The sequence below is a fragment of the Lissotriton helveticus genome, chromosome 2_2 (assembly GCF_964261635.1).
Source record: "Lissotriton helveticus chromosome 2_2, aLisHel1.1, whole genome shotgun sequence".
In the NCBI taxonomy this organism is placed as follows: Eukaryota; Metazoa; Chordata; class Amphibia; order Caudata; family Salamandridae; genus Lissotriton; species Lissotriton helveticus.
The window spans coordinates 298,148,892-298,165,160 of NC_136060.1; the positions used below are offsets into that span (position 1 = coordinate 298,148,892).

General features: G+C 50.7%; 1 protein-coding gene across 1 annotated transcript in view; it reads right to left on the minus strand.

Annotated features, from left to right (window-relative positions):
• BST1 (bone marrow stromal cell antigen 1) overlaps positions 1-16,269 on the minus strand; it is a 253,168-nt gene that overhangs the window by 182,123 nt on the left and 54,776 nt on the right. The window lies entirely within an intron of this gene.

The window sequence follows — 16,269 nt, forward strand, 5'->3', positions numbered from 1 at the left end:
GGTATGTCCAGGACCTCCCTAGATCCCGGCACCGTTTTGTAGCGATGGCGCTCCTGCTTGCTAAGTGTGAAGTGGCCATTAAGTGGGCATGTAAAACTGGCCCTATACTCCACACATGGTTGCACAGCATGACATACTGCAACACCACCAGTGATACGTATGCCCAACTACAGCCGCCCGCCTCTAGACCGGTGGATATTTGGCAACCCTTATTGTCGTACCTACTAAGTTTGCAAGAAATCAATGCTACACCTATGCAGACACCACAGACACCGTAGGCCCAAGGGGCACAACCCATGCCGTATTCCAATCCTTACCATGTGACACAGGTAATGCATTATGTGGCTGTAGCAGCTAAATGATCGCGACAAATGCTAAAACATTAATGCAGATACTGTATATGTGGATAAATGTCATTGACCCCTGCTACATTTGTATTGGATACCAGGTATATTCCTTGTCATAAGCCATTTGGCTCTCTTGCTCACCACAGAATGTTTTTGTGATAACACTGACCAACTGTTTTCTTCTTTGTAAAGGTTTACTTTGAAAATGCAAATAAACATAGTTTGGGAACTGTACTGGTCAGCAAAGAGTAATACTCATGACAAACAAAATAGGTTCTCCAAAAAAGAACCCCCCCCAGCCTCCTCTGTCCTCCACACGTGAAATTACCTTTCACCATGCAAATGGTAACCTGATCCTGATGATGACCCTGACCTGTAACGAGTCAAAAAGCCGTTGACTTTCCAGTGCAACTTTTGGCGCTAAACTCTGGTTCACCAAAAGGCCAAACCCTGTGTAATCCTTTGTAAATACCTACTTGTGAACCTCAAGTACCTTGTAAATACTGTCACCATTATTCACTTTGCGCCGCTCATCGCTGTTCCATTTGTCACTTGCTCCGTCCACCCTGTGTGTTACGAGCACTTATGTGCAAAAAGTTTTGTCGCGTTACTCCTACATTTACTGTCAACAGTGCTGATACTATGGTTTCCTCTTTGGTTGTTCTAATATAATGTTTCCACTTTGCTTGTTCTAAATATAATGTGCTTCTGGCACTCCTTTAAAAAAAAAAAAGATATACTTAACCTGAATTATACAAGGTCCTCTCCAATGGGGATCGGTCAAGAAGAACAGGATGTCATGTGCCTATAAGGCTATGAGGTCAGATATGTCCACAGTCCACTCAAACCCGCTATATAGGGCATCGCGTCTTACCCAGGCTGCAAGGGGCTCGGCCGCTAGGGTGAATAAAAGAGGTGAGAGGGTAACAACCCTGACGTGTACCACGATTGATAGGAAAATTATCTAAAATTGTGCCGGACACCCGCATGGAAGCTGTTAGGTCAGTAAATAGTAAGTAAGAAATCCGCCCCTGGCGGGTGGCACATTTAAGAAATGCGTCCCTCTTGATCTTATCCAGGAGGCCCTGGACATTCCAGGAGACTACTTTGATTCCGCCTAGCGGGGCTGGATTATTCAAGGGTACAGACATGATATATGATATGAGGGTTGGATACATGTGAGGAGCAGATTCCACACTTAAGTAACATACTGAAGATGTGTAAAGCTTCAACAATAATTGAGAATTGAAATAGGAACATTTCCACCCATCCCACCCCTACCCTAACCCAACCCAATACCTCAAAGAACGCTGAAGTATCTGTCGTAGACTTTGTACGGATCCCTCCTCAATGGGGGTGGGAGCCGATGAAGTCCAAAATGTACCCCCCAAGGGACCCATCACTTTCGTACGTCCATTGGACCTGTGAAGGAGTCTATTTTATCGTAATAGCCTTTGTTGTTGCCATTATGTAGTCATATTTGAACTGAAGATTCCACGGCATACACATAACGCAGCCATGTGCAGGTCTGGCACCCATTACGAATACGGTTCCTGGGTTCTGAGTTGTTTATTTCCGTGAGAACGCCAGGAGGATCTTGACTGGTGCTGCCGTTTTTCTTTATGAAATGTGTTCTTTTGCAGGCGTGGGTCTCTGGATGATGAATCTGAGTACCGGGGTGGCAGCGTGTGAGCCTTGACCAGCAAGCCCTCATCTGTCCATTGAAATACCTCCTCCGGGGTGTCGAAGAACAGTGTATTATTTTTATAGTTGACTCTGAGTCGAGCTGGAAAGAGCAGCATATAGGATATTTGCAATTCATGGAGGCGTTCTTTGGCAGCCGTAAATGACTGTCTCAGTTGTAAAATTCTGGTGTCGTCTGGAAAAATCATAATCTGGTGAAATTCCAAGGTTAGGGACTTTTGGCTCCGTGCTTGTCTCAGGATTATGCCGCGGCCATGATAGTTGAGGATTCGTGCAATTAAGGGGTGAGGCCGAGTCCCAGGCGGTGGTCTGGCCACGAGCGCCCGGTGTGCAAGCTTCAGCACGAAGCAGGAGGACAGGGCCTCATCTGGTATTCAGGATTTGAGCCACCGGTCCAAGAATGCACTCATGTCCGAGCCCTCACACCCCTCTGGGAACCCCACAAAGCGCAGGTTGTTGCATCGGGCTCTTTCATCTGCATCCTCAACTCGAGCGTCCAGACCCTGTGTGAGACCCTCCAGTGTACGGACATTGCCTTGCAGTGTCGTAATGGCGTCCTCCGTTCCTGATTCTTATTGTTTTTTGTTTAAATTTCTTTATTGGGAGTTTTACTTTTCATGGTACATCAGTGCATCATGGAACAACCATCCCCTCATATAACGTACATCAAGAGTAAGAAACAGCAAAATGAAATGGAAATTACACTTCCGGTGGACTATTACGGGCAATGGTCGGTTGTCTGGTGCCTGCATATGTGGGTTTCCACGAGGTGTGGGTTGATATTCAGTCCCCCGCTCTATCCCCGTATACCTCCTTTTATATTGTCCATAATTGTGTTCCCAAGACAGATAAGCCGACTACGTCGGTGTCGGGGGGAAAACGTAGAACAGTTAACTGAGGGGGGAAGTGGGGGGAAGGAGGGGTCGGGGAGCCTATGGATTGTATTGTGGTAGTTGTCTATTTTGTGGCCGATTCTAGTTTGTCCATTAAGGAGCTGTGGTGTCAGTAGCGATGGGAGAGAGGAACCCGAAGGGGGTTGCGTCTCCCATCACGGACCAGGGTGCTACTCTGGTGGGGCCCTAGTACACAGTCGGTACAAAAGGGGGTGGTGATGGACGGAGCATCTGAACCAATCAAACACTCACACCCAGTCAACAGATCTGGGTTCAATCCATCACCATTCTTTAGCCCACTCTGCCACCCTAGTTCAGACATGGCCATATGCAAATCAGTCTGACCCTGTGCCTCATGGGAACAATCCAGCCCGAACTACCCTTTTGTACCGCTAGTACACAGTCGGCCCTTCCTATCACATGGTTGTTACGTGTTGGTGTTTGTTTGTGCTATGGGGGACAGGGGTGGGGATTGGGATTGTGTGGCCATGGGTGAGTTATCTAGTGTTGTCTCTTGTGTAAACTGGAACAGGAGTGGTGCTCATTCCATGGAGATGGGATGTTTACGTATCCCGTTCACCTCCTTATCTCTCAGTGTTTCTTCCTCTTCTGCCTCCCACTTTTTAACTGCGCCTATCCAGGCTGCCTCATGGGGTCCTGCCGGGGCCCTCCAATGCATGGCTATTCCTCGTTTCGCTAAGAGCAAAGCCAGGGATGCAAACCTGCATTGCACCTTTTCTGTCTTCCGCCTGCGGAAGACCCCCAAGGCGCACGTATCCCACGTAGAAATATTCATGAGGTTGACTGTCGCCCTCAGGGTCTGATGTACCCTACCCCAATACAGTTGGATTGTGGGACAGTCCCAGAACATGTGTTTGAAGTTAGCCTCTGGTGTTTGGCATCTGGGACATGTGAAATGTGTATCAGGGTAAAATCGGTGAAGCCGGTGAGGTGTTAAGTATGCACATTGTAAAATATTGAATTGAATCTTTTTGAAGATTGCGTTCCTTGAAACCTTTTTTGGGTACTCTAGTGCTTTTTCCCACTCTTTGTCATGGAGCACCCGTCCTATCCCGTCCTCCCATTTCTGGTGTAGGGCTTGTAAAGGGGCCGTGATCAGTTCCCAGATCGCTTTGTAGTGCCAAGGGACTAAGTGTCTCCCTGTGCCCATACTAAGAATTGTGTGCAGCACCGGGTGTGTCTCCCTCAGTGAGGTCCCAGCAGTGTCGGGCGCTCTCTACTAATCGATTGTCCCGGGGGGAGATCATAGCCTTCCCTCATTTGAGCATATGTTTTCAGCTGCCCATCTTCGAAAAGGGACTCGACCTCTGTCACCTCTTGCTCATTCCATATCCGGAGGGTGCTGGAGGTATAATAGTTCTCTCGTTGAGGGAATCCTACCAATGGGAGCAGCGGGGAGTAGAGGGGCTGACCCCATGACATACGGTGTATGCACATCATGCATTTGCGGGTTATCGATACCTGTAGGGGGTGTATACGCGTAGGCTTAGTACATGGCATCAGTAGTCTCCGGATGGGCGGGAGAGGTATCCGGCCATCGTTACAGAATGTCTCCTCTATGTGGCGCGCTGCTGTCCAATAGGACAGCCACTGAACCTGCGCTGCGAGGAAGTAAGCCTCAAAGGGGGGAGGGCCCTAGACCCCCTTGTGTTGTGGGTAAGTAGAGGGTTTGTAAGGCTACCCTGTGTCTACCACCCCCCCATATCAATGCTGTAAGTAGTGTGTCTAGTTCTTGAAAAAAGGAGCGAGGCGGTATCACTGGGAGATTAGTAAAGGAGTAGAGCAGTCTGGGTACCATAATCATCTTCGCTATGGCTATACGCCCTATGGGAGCCAAGGGCAGGGTCTTCCAGAAGGCAACCTCATAAAGGCTCTCGGGTTAGTAATACAGTCTCACCCCAAGGTATCGGGGTGATGCAGCACTCCAACCGAGTGTCTGGGGCACAATCGTTATCTCCGAGGGAGCTAGGCGAGGGCTGAGGGGAAAGATCGTCAATTTTTCCCAACTGACTCCGGAGACCTCTGCAAAGCCTTGTAATATGGTCCAAATCAGTGTAAGGTCGCTTGTGATATCCAGCACATAGATCAGGAGATCATCGGCGTATAACGATACAGAATGTACTGTGTCTGCGATTGGAATGCCCCAGGTTTCACCCCCCTGATGCAAACGAATGGCCAGAGGTTCCACTGCCAAGGCAAAGAGGAGGGGAGACAAGGGGCACCCCTGCCTCGTCCGCGCTCCACCCGCAATGGAGTTGAAATGTACTTTCCCGCTCTCACCCTAGTTGTGAGGTCCTTATAGAGGAGTTGTGTGTATGCCAACAGGGTTGGGCCGATGCGTACTTTACGGAGGACTGTGGATAGGTATGGCCATAGTAGTGTATCGAAGGCCTTTTTGAGGTCTAGAATTAGGCATGTGGCTTGTGGGAAGTGATCTTTTGCTCTATCTTGTATGTGGAAGAGTCTACGTATAATCTGTGACACGTTGCCTCTGGTGAGAAAACTGTTTTGTTTGGGTGGATCAATTGTAGGAGGACTTGAATGTACCGATCCACCAATATTTTCCCTAAAATTTTCCAGTCCGCGTTGAGTAGAGTTATGGGCCTGTATGAGGACCAGAGAGTGGGATCCTTAAGCGGTTTGGGAAATGTTACCAGGGTAAATTCCCTGAGAGAACCAGGAAGTTCACCTCTTTTTAACGTGTCTTCATACATGGACACAAGTCGCGGGGTCAGTTGGCCCGAAAAGGTGGTATAAAATTCGAGGGGAAAGCCGTCCATTCCCAGCGCCTTACGTCGTGCCAGTGCCCTGAGTGTGTGGGTGACATCCGGGGATTTTATCTTTGTCTCTAACGCCTTTCCATCCGCCGACGGGATGCTGGGTAGAGGCAAGGAGTGGAAGAACTGGGATAACGCTAGTTGTGATGACTGTGGCGGAGCCCGATAGATTCCTGTGTAATAGTCGTGGAAAATGCGTAGTATATCTACTTGTGACTGTTTAGGGGCACCGGTTGTGTCTATCAGTTCTGTGATGGGTTTCTTTTCCGTGTCCTGTTTCGAGAGCCAGGCTAGGAGTGTTCCCGCCCTGTTTCCCTCCTGATGTACCCGGGCAACATAAGCTCTAAAATTATATTTGCGAATGTCTCTCATAGTCTCCACATACAATGTTTTAGCTGTTGCTACTTGCTCTGGAGTAGCTTCCCCTATATCCATGCTTTTTGTTAGGTCCGCCAATCGTGTTTCTGCAGTTTGTAGTGATTGCTATAGTATTTTTCGCACTCCTACTATGTGTTGGATGCAGTGTCCCCTAGCCTCGACATTAAACGCTTCCCATTCTATTGATCTAGATGAGGCTGTGTCTGCGTTTAGTGTGAAGTATTCCTGAATATGGTCTCCGTGTGTGTGACAAAATACAATTTCCACGTGGGTACGGGGGTGGGCCACCTCCATCTGAGGGTCACGGTATGCGCATCATGGTCTGACAGTACTCTGCCCAGGTAGTTGGTGTGCTGTATTTGGGGGAGCAGTGTTGCGGAGCAGAGAAATCTATCTAGTCTCACCCAGAGATTGTGCAGGGCGGAGTAACTTTAACGTTTGGGATCTTTTCTCACCAGGCATCTACTAGTGTTCAGTGGGTAACCCAATTTTTGAACTGCTATGTCTGTTTCAGCGCCGGAGGGGGATGAGATCTATCCAAGTTGATGTCTAGGGTGCAGTTATAGTCCCCTCCCAACAACCATGGCTTTGCCGTGTATTGTGCTAACACTCCAGTAAGGCGGATCCAATATTGATCCTGCTCCACATTGGGGGCATAGATGCTTCCAACCAGAATTTCCCGGCCCTCGAGGTGTCCTGTTAGGGAGTACCAACCTTCTTTATCCACCAACCTGGAACGTTCTCTGAAGGGGATCCCAGGTCTAATCCAAATCAGGGCACCCCATGCGAATGCAGAGTATGTTGTAGCCGAAATAATACCTCGCCATTTTTTATGTAGGCAATCCACCTCTGTCGCCATCAGGTGTGTCTCCTGTAGGAGAGCTATCTGTGCTTTCTGCCATTTAATATAGGCGTAAATCACGTATCGTTTGTTTGCTGTGTGCATGCCTCTGACATTTAATGTAACAACTTTCAGGTCTGTGTTAGGGTTCTTGGCCGCCATTGCTCCTAGCGTCTAGGTGGTGCTTCTCTTGGCTTGGCTCATCCCTCGTGCCCCCCTCCTACCAGAATGCCTGCCACTGGTGTCCGAACCATATTTCTGTATGCCTTGTGTGCGCTCCCCTGGAAGTGTTGGGGGAATGTGAAATGAGGGGGAGGTAAGGTGAACCAACGGGAAACTGTCCCAACTTATAGGACCTATCGCTCAAGGCGATACGTCCAAACTGCATGACATGTGCAAACTTTAGTTCATTTTTTTTATTTAAATTTTTTTATTGTATTTATTGGCATTTCAAAAACATACAACCAAGGGTCAAAGAGCTGGCACGTACAGTACAATAGCAACACAATTACTTTTCAGCATGGGCATATCGATCAAAGAATAAGACTTTGTCCCCCACACAGTCAACAGTGCTGACAGGTAAAAAGTTCGCTTCACCCCCCCGCAGACCTCCACCGCCCTCACAGCTCCAGCCCTATACATGGAATTAGGAACCCCAGCTAGTGCCCCCTAAACTAGTGTCTCCTCGTCAGTGTGCTGTGATGCGTCCTCCCGTGGCCCCCCATCTCCAGAGCTATGTGTGACTCACTCAGGTCAGGAGTCTCCTGTGCGGCCCTCTTCTCCAAATACAGTGCCCAGTAGTTCTTGGGACGGCTGCGGGTAGGAAGCAGGTCACTATACAGCTCCGTTTGCGTTCAGCAGTACAGCATATCACTAGACCATTTAGCTAGCGTCGGGGTCGGCCCATGCATCCAGGTAAGCGCAACACATCTCTTTGCAATCATAAAGGCCATGTCAACAAGCCTTCTATTTTCAGGCAAAATATCTTTAGAATACCCCAGGAGGGCCAATAAAGGAGTTGGGGTTAGCGCCATCCCAGTAACTCTGTTCACTTCACCGTAGATGGGCGCACCAAAAATCGGAGACTTTCGGGCATAGCCAGGCTAGGTGCAAAAAATCAGCAGTCTGTTCCCTGCATCTTTCACAGCCAGAACTCTCCCTATTCAGGAATTTAAAGTGCATCAAACGGTGGCGACCGTTCAGAGACACTCTCTTAACATTAGCGCAGCAATATCTCCTCAGGGAGGTCGACTGCCAGGTCAGCCTGCCATGCCAAGTGAGACTTAGTATAGTTCGCCGTCCGCTCTGTGAGTGTAATGCGGTACAAGTTCGTAATTAATTTAGTCGGCGTCTCAGCTTTTACAACAAAATCATATGCCAAAACCACCTGGGGTTCAGCCATATCCTCACCCAGCAGCTCCTTCAAAGCGTGTCGAATTCTGTGGAACTGGAAGCGTGGGAGAAGAAGAGCACCAGGTGTGCCCTCCGGGTCTATTGCCTCCCAGGTGCGAGCCCTACCTTCTGCGAATAGGTCACCCATGTGGACAATATCCATTTTAGCTAGGGCAGACGCCACTCCTCTATCTCTGCAAGGGTCGAGCCACGAACACCAGGCCAGTTGTGCCCCTGTAGCATATAGTAGCGAGCAGACCTGAGCATCCATCAGGCGGTGCCATGCATGTGTCACGGCATTCAAAGAGTCGAGGATGCCCATCCGTCGGTCCCTAGGATGGGACATCAGCGCCGGTAGTGGGGTCAGGTCAGCAACAATCGCTTCTATGCACAAGTGCGGCGCGTCAGCTGGGCCATGGATCCAGCCATACGCGTATGCGCTCTGTGCAGCGCGATAGTATAGCTCCAAGTCCGGAGCGTTCAAGCCACCCTCCTCAAAGGAACAGATGAGTATGTCCCACACCACTCTAGGCTGCTTCCCAGCCCTTGTCAGTCGCAGCACCAGAGAGTGGAGCTGCCGAAAGAATGCCCCCGATAAGACCATGGGTATATTACTGAATAAGAATAAGAAGCAAGGAAGTACGATCATTTTCAGCAAGGAGATGCAGCCCATCAATGATAAAGGAAGATTTATCCATTTGTTCACATCATCCTCCAACTTAGAAATTGCCACCCCGTAGTTCTCCCTGAGGACCACCTCTGAGTCCGTATGCAGCCTAATTCCCAAGTAGCGAACCGAGTCTGTGATCCACTGGATAGGGTAGTCCAAGTCAACTCTCTTGGTGGCAGGCGTAAGTGGAAACATTAGTGTCTTGCTCCAATTCACGTGTACCCCAGATAGTGAACTAAATAGTACCACCTCACGCAGCACCGTCGAGAGGTTGTCCTCCGGGTGTCGCACATACAGAAGAGTGTCGTCCGCGTACGTAGACACTATCAAGTTGTACGTGGGGAATCGTATACCATGGTGGCTATGATATTCGGGCAAAGCGCAAGCTAGGGGCTCTGCTACTATGGCGTACAGGATGGGGGAAAGGGGGCAACCCTGCCTGGTGCCACAGCCTATGTTGAAAGGCTCAGTCGTAAGCGAGCCTATGCGGACCCGGGCTGAGGGGGAAGCATAGAGCGCATTCAGTAGTTGGAGGAAAAAGTCGCCCACCCCCATGCGGCTCAGTACCAGTCTAAGGAAAGGCCACTCGACAGAATCAAAGGCCTTTTCCATATCCAGGAAGACCGCTACTGCAGGGACATCTTGGCATGTGTGCTGAAATGCCGCGAACACAGTCCTCAAGTTGTAGGTGAGGTTGCGGTTAGGTACAAAGCCCGCCTGTTCAGGGGCAACTAGCTTGGGGACTAACGGACTAAGACGGTTGGCAATAATTTTCGCAAAAATCTTCGCATCGACATTAAGCAACGATAGCGGTCGATACAAAGCGCAGTCCTCTGGGGGCTTCCGGGGCTTAAGAATAGCAACTATAATTGCTTCCCGCATCGTGGGAGGCATTACGCCTGCCTCCGCCATCTGCTCTACGAGCGTCAGTAATCTAGGGATCAGCAAATCAGCGTACGTTTTGTAGAAAGATACCGTTAAGCCATCACAGCCCGGCACACTCCCAGCCCTCATTGACGACAACGCCCAAACTACTTCCTCCCTCTCAAATGGACGAACCAAGAACTCGCGATGTATGTTGGTCAACCATGGTAGCTGGATATGCGTCAAATAATCAAGTATACTTTCCTCCAGTGTTGGCCCCCTGGAGGCGTACAGTGAAGCGTAAAAGTCCCGAAAACGGACCGCCACCTGCTCGTCAGGTAACTGTTCCCCAGTCAGAGGGGATCTCAGCCCAGGTGTCGTCGCGCAGTGCCTGCGCTGCTTCGTCATCCGCGCTAATACCGCTCCCGAGTGCTCTCCCTCGCCATATGATCTTGCAATGGCATACTTCCCCAAATGTTTCACCTCGGAGTCCGCCTCCTCATGATATTCACGGATCGTTTGGGCCAAGTCACAGAGCAGCTCTGCACTAGAGTCATGTAGGCGTCGCGCCTCAATGTCCCTGAGCTTATTTTCTAGCAAGGACAGACGGCCCCTAATCGATTTTAGAACACCCGCATGCTTAGATATGGCCACACCGCGCATATAGGCCTTGAAGGCCTCCCAGACTGTCAAAAAGGAGTCCACCGAGCCAACGTTCTTGTCAAACAATTCCTCTATGGCAGCACCTAGCTCTTCCCGGAGGACGTCATCTAACAACGAGTAAGGGGGGAGACGCCAGGAAAAAGGAGGAGGTCGTCTCGCCGGAGCTCTAAGGGCAACCAGTACCGGGGAGTGGTCAGAGTAGGTACGCGGCAGCATTGTGCACGACTGTACCAAAGAGAGGAGGTGCGAGGTGGCCAACCAATAATCGATGCGGGTATGGATATCATGCGGAGCTGAATAATGCGTGTAGCCCCCCGGAGTCGGGTGCCTAGCACGCCACACGTCCTGCAATCCTAGGCATGTCATCTCAGCCTCCAGGACTCTGGCTGAGGCCGAAGGGCATCGGTCAGGGCCGTCCGACCTATCAAGCACAGGCTGTCTTACCATGTTAAAATCGCCGCCACATAAAACATGTTAACCACAGAGGTCACGCACCCTAGAAGCCAACGTCAAATAGAAGATAGGGCAGTCAAAGTTAGGGGCATAAGTATTTACTATGTGTAAAGTCATTCCCTTTCCAACGCATTTCGTGATGACGTAACGTCCCTCCCCGTCAGTGTCAACCGGGGTCAATGTCATTGAGGCCTTAGGGTTCACCCAGGTCAGAACGCCCCTAGCATGAGAGGTGAAACCAGCAGCATGTATGTTGTTAGACAAGCCCCTGTAGCTTAGTATCGGGCTATCGGGGCGCAAGTGGGTCTCCTGGAGTAGTGCTATATCTATCGCATGTCTAGAGAGGTACTGAAGCACACGCCTGACCTTTCTGTGGTCGTTCAGGCCTCGAACGTTCCAAGTCAGCAATGTAATTGTGTCAGTGTCGTGTTTCTGCTGTGTCATAATGGGGGAAAGGATGTACGTGAATGACCAGGTTTCGCTGTCCGTGCCAGTGTCCAGTGTATCTGCCGTTTCATGCCCGCGCCAGCAAGACTCCCATCCAAACTAAAAACTAACAGACAATCCCCCCTCCCACACTCAGCTCTAGAAGAAAACCATGTAGATCTCCCCCTTGTCCCTCCCACGCCTGCCCGACCCCAACTCGGCCACGACCCTCCTCCCCACCCGACCTAAACCCCACAACAACACCCTTCATAGCTCCAAATCCCCCCCTCCCTCTCCCTTCACACCACCAAACTAGAGACCAATACAAAGGGAAAAGTGAAAAAGAGAGAGGATCCCCAAGTAGAGGAGCCTCACTTAGAAAGGTGTGCAACACGCTGGGGCGTAGGTAGTCCGCTAACAGCAAATCTAAAACAATTCCTCACTGAATAACTCGCTGCAGCGACACGCTCCCTCGCCTCCAAAATAAAATAAAAGGTAATAGCAAGTGGTCACAGACAGCATAGCAATGCTCCTTAAACAATAGAGTACGCCAATACACTATTTCTAACTATGCCGCCCCCCCTCCCAATCAACTGTCTAGCGCCCAAATCAGGCCTCATGCAACCAGTCTCAAGTAAGGATCCTTTTGCTCTACATGTCGTCTAGAGCCGGCGTGTCGTCACAGGGCAACTAGTCTCTCTTATGTTCTTTGTTTACATCATCTCTGAGGTCTTCAAGGCAAATATTGTAACTCTAGTAATGTACACATCAGCAAAATCATCCCCCCCTTCCCTGCCCATCCTGCACGGCCACAAGCCCAAAGCGCCATAGCGGCACAGAGGGAAAAGTGCCAGCAGAAACAGCAGTCGAGACCAAGAATACCAACATCAGGTTCTATGGACTATGCAACACTCATTCACAGCGTCTTAGGACGAATTGGGTACCCCATCTAGTCGCAGTCCATAACCTCAGACCTGTTCGTCTAGGGAGCCATCGACCGAGTCTTCAGGACGTCCGCTCTCCGATGAGTGCCGCGTTTCCTTGCGCCAGTCCTTCAGGGCCTTCTGGAGCGCCCTCGGGTCCGTGAATATCATCGACTTCCCCTGTCGATTGACTCGTAGTTTGGCAGGGTACAGCATAGCATAATCGGCACCCAGTTCGCAAAGTTGGTGTTTCATTGGCACAAACTGTTGCCTCGCCTCCTGCACCCTCGCAGTGAAGTCAGGAAAGAGAGAGAGCGTGGAACCCTCATAGGTCAGCGGCTGCTTCTCTCTGGCAAGCTTCAGCGCCGTGTCGCGGTCCCTGTAGTTAAGTAGTTTGGCTATAATGGGACGCGGGGGGACTCCGGGTTTAGGTCTCGGGCCCAGGGTACGGCGCGCCCTCTCGATAATGAACATCTCTGGGAAGGCCGTCTCCCCCAACAATTTTTTCAAAAGGGCCTCGACAAACAGCTCCATGTTTCCTGTCTGCGTACTTTCCGGAAAACCTGTAATGCGTATATTGCATCTGCGAGACCGCGCCTCCAAATCTTCGGCCTTGTCCTGCAGGAGTTGGATCACTTTGCCGAGCTGCTTATGTTCTGAGTCCAGAGCGGTCTGCGCCTCTTCCACCTCACCAATGCGGTGCTCTGACATACCGAGGCGTTCAGCATGTTTGTCCAGACGCTCTGCCATCCGATCCATGCGGTACGTGAGGGCGTTCATCTTTGTACCTAAGGAGTTGATCCCGCCCTGCAGGTTCTTCTCCATGGCCAGTAAGATACTGCGAATGTCCGGTTCCGTAGGGTCTCTCTCCACAGCTGACTCAGCTCCGTCTTTCTCCATTGCCGAGGGGGAGGGGGTCGCTGTATTTGAACCTTTTGTTTTCAAAGTTCAGTTTAGGCTGGGTCCTGTCTGGGCGTCCCATGGCGGCGCGAGGGCTCTCGACCCCCACCAAGCGAGAGTTACAGAAAGCTCAGAGGCCTCCTGTGGCCAGGTACAATGCGCTCCACACGCCAGCCGGCGGCGCAGCTCAGGCAACAAAGTGAGGCCTCATAGCAGCCGGGGACCGGGCCAATCCGTCGGGACAGCACCGCAGCTCTCTCGCAGAGGGGTCCTACTCCTCCTCCTGTCACCACCCTCGTTCAGTCCGTAGCTAGGCAGCAGCACTGGGTGGCAATGTTCGCAATGCCAAGAGTTCGCTATCCCCGAAGAAGCCCAGAAGCGAGAGATCAGGCCCCTCTCCACGACCAGAGTGCAGTGAGTAGGCAGTCAAGCCAGAGTCTCAAGTGCCCACAATGGACTTTTCGCGCCTCCTCAGCGTTCTCAATGTGCCCCCACGGTCTGGTCCCACACCGCACCTGCGCCAGCTACGCTTTCAGGCCCCTACGTGTTCCTCAGGGCTCATAGGGACACCGGCAATCTGCCACATTTTAGCAGAGCCATAGCACTCTGGGGCAGGGAGGGCCTAGTCAGTCTCAATGAGCGGCGCCTCCTCCAGCAGCGTTCCAGCAGTCAGACACAGCCAGCCCCAGCTCCCCTCGTCTCCGCCAGCGTGGGGGCCTCCCCGTGTCTCAGGGCCGACAGATCAATCCGCCCGGCCGTATCTGCAGAAAGCGGCCGTCAGCCTCCTGGGTGCCCAGAGGATGGGAGATAGCCGCCGAGGGGTCCACGTCCCACACCAGAACCTGCTGCACCGGCCGCAGGGCTCCGCTCCAATTCGGCAGCCCCGCAGGCCCAATCGAAGCCGGGTGCTCGCGTAGAGTATCGCGGCCGCAGTCAGAGGCTCAGAGCGGCAAGCCTCACTTTCCCCGTCCTCCCGCTCACCTCTGCACTCAGCCTGGGGGTTGCCTGGTCCATACAGCAGTCGCGGTACTTCGTCTCTTCGCTCCGGGTGGTCTAGGTATCGGCGGAGGTGCAGCGCCACCCGGGGGGTCAGCAGATCGTCTCGCAGCCCTCAGCAGGCCCCACCGCTCCATGGCCCGCAGCTCGTCTAGGCTCAACGGACCGCCACAGCACTTCCAGGCAGAGTATGAGGCTGAAAATCGCCTGTCAGCAGCCCCATGCGCTCCGGAGCACAGATCTGGGCAAACGGTTCTCGCAGACCACTGCTATAAATAGGATAAATTACAGGATGGTAATGGAAGCGAGAGAGCTCTCGGCTTAAGCAGCCATCTTGGTTGCGAGCTAGCTCACCAGTAACACAAGGGGGTCCCTGATAAATGATACAATGAGGGGGAGGCAGGGAAAAATGAACAACAGCAAAAACAAGCCCCTCACTAAGAAATACTTTAAACTCGGTGGTGCATCCTACATTCACATGGAGAATAACATTGTCCCACAAACAGATGTTATTCAAAAAATATTGTCAAATTTTATTTACACATTTTTCTGATACTTTAGAACATAATAGCAACATAAACTCATACTCGTGACCACACAGCACTACAATTGTTCTATATATACATATTTCTATTATATACACAAAGAAGAACCCCCAAAAAGCCAAATTCACAGGCAGACATACCCAGTCAGTCAGAACCACTCATACATTTCATCCGAACAACCAGTTTCGCCACAATCACCAACTCACAACAGACAATATTCAGAATGTAAACAATAGATAACAATTCATATCAATGTATAATACAAAAACATAGAAAAAAGCTCCAGATAACATTTCATATCAATATAAAGTACAACAACATATGAAAAGCAAAAGAAGCGCAGACGCGCGTTTCGGAAAGGAATTTTTGTCCTAGACTCCTTCGTCAGGGCGCAAATAAATCATTGATTCCATATATGTATTTCTTGTTCTTGATATATAGATACCAGGTTAATTCTCCAAATTAATGGTCATGCGGGGGTACAATCCTAATTCAGAGGAATAATCTGAATTCATATCCCATTTTAATGAAGAATGGCACGAGTAACGAAAACCAGGTCTAGTAAATTCAGACGTACAGTCTATAGAGCAGTCAGAGGCTCACAGTTGTAGGGAAACTTTCTACCCGACTATTTAATAGGTAGAGCGAGTGTGGGTCCTCAATCAAAACGACCACCGGGCAGGTGTCAGCCTCCCAAAGAATCAACTCCACGGGGTCAGAGTAGTTTCCAAGACGTCGGATAGCGTGTCAGACAATTTTAAAGCTGGAAAACGAGCAGCAGTCTGTCGATAGTTCAAATGAGATGCCAAATGATCGGAAGATAGCTAGCTCAGCCCCCCAAAACTTTAGTTCATTACGTGGGGGAAGTTGTCGTCCGCTTTCATCAGCCGCTGTTGCTGCAGCTACCCGCTCGTTGACTGTGCTTTGGTGATGCCCAACTGTGTCTATGGTAGCCACCACCGTCTGGTACAGTTCAATGTTATAGACAATCTTCAGGCGCATCAAGTTCAGGATCAGTTGCTGGAGAGCCCCTTTGGCGTTGAGCAATATCTCCTAGTTTGGGAGGCCTGAAGGACCCGAAGGACACCTCCCCAAATGTACGTCATTCCAGTTTGGGAGTATCAGATCAGAGTGTCCTCCGTGTCATTGAGCCATCTCCGGGAGTGTTCACGTCACTGCCCTCCTCCTCTAAAGTGAATAGGTGCAGGCCTCTCTCGCCACCCGAGCTGTCCCCCGGAAGCCCTATCTCTGTGTCTGCTTGAAGTGCTTTTCGGCGTTCTGCAAAGATTTGTGCGAGATCTGGAGAGTTCTTTTTAGAGGAGTCCGAATGTGAACTCAATTGGGTGAGCATGACTTTTTTTCTGTTGTTGTCGCTGGCAGCCTGATGGTCGATAGGTCTGCGCCTTCCTGGGATTGTTCAAGTGTGACAGCTGTTGCTCGACCCAGCTGCTGGCCTCCATGGGGGTCAGAGAAAAT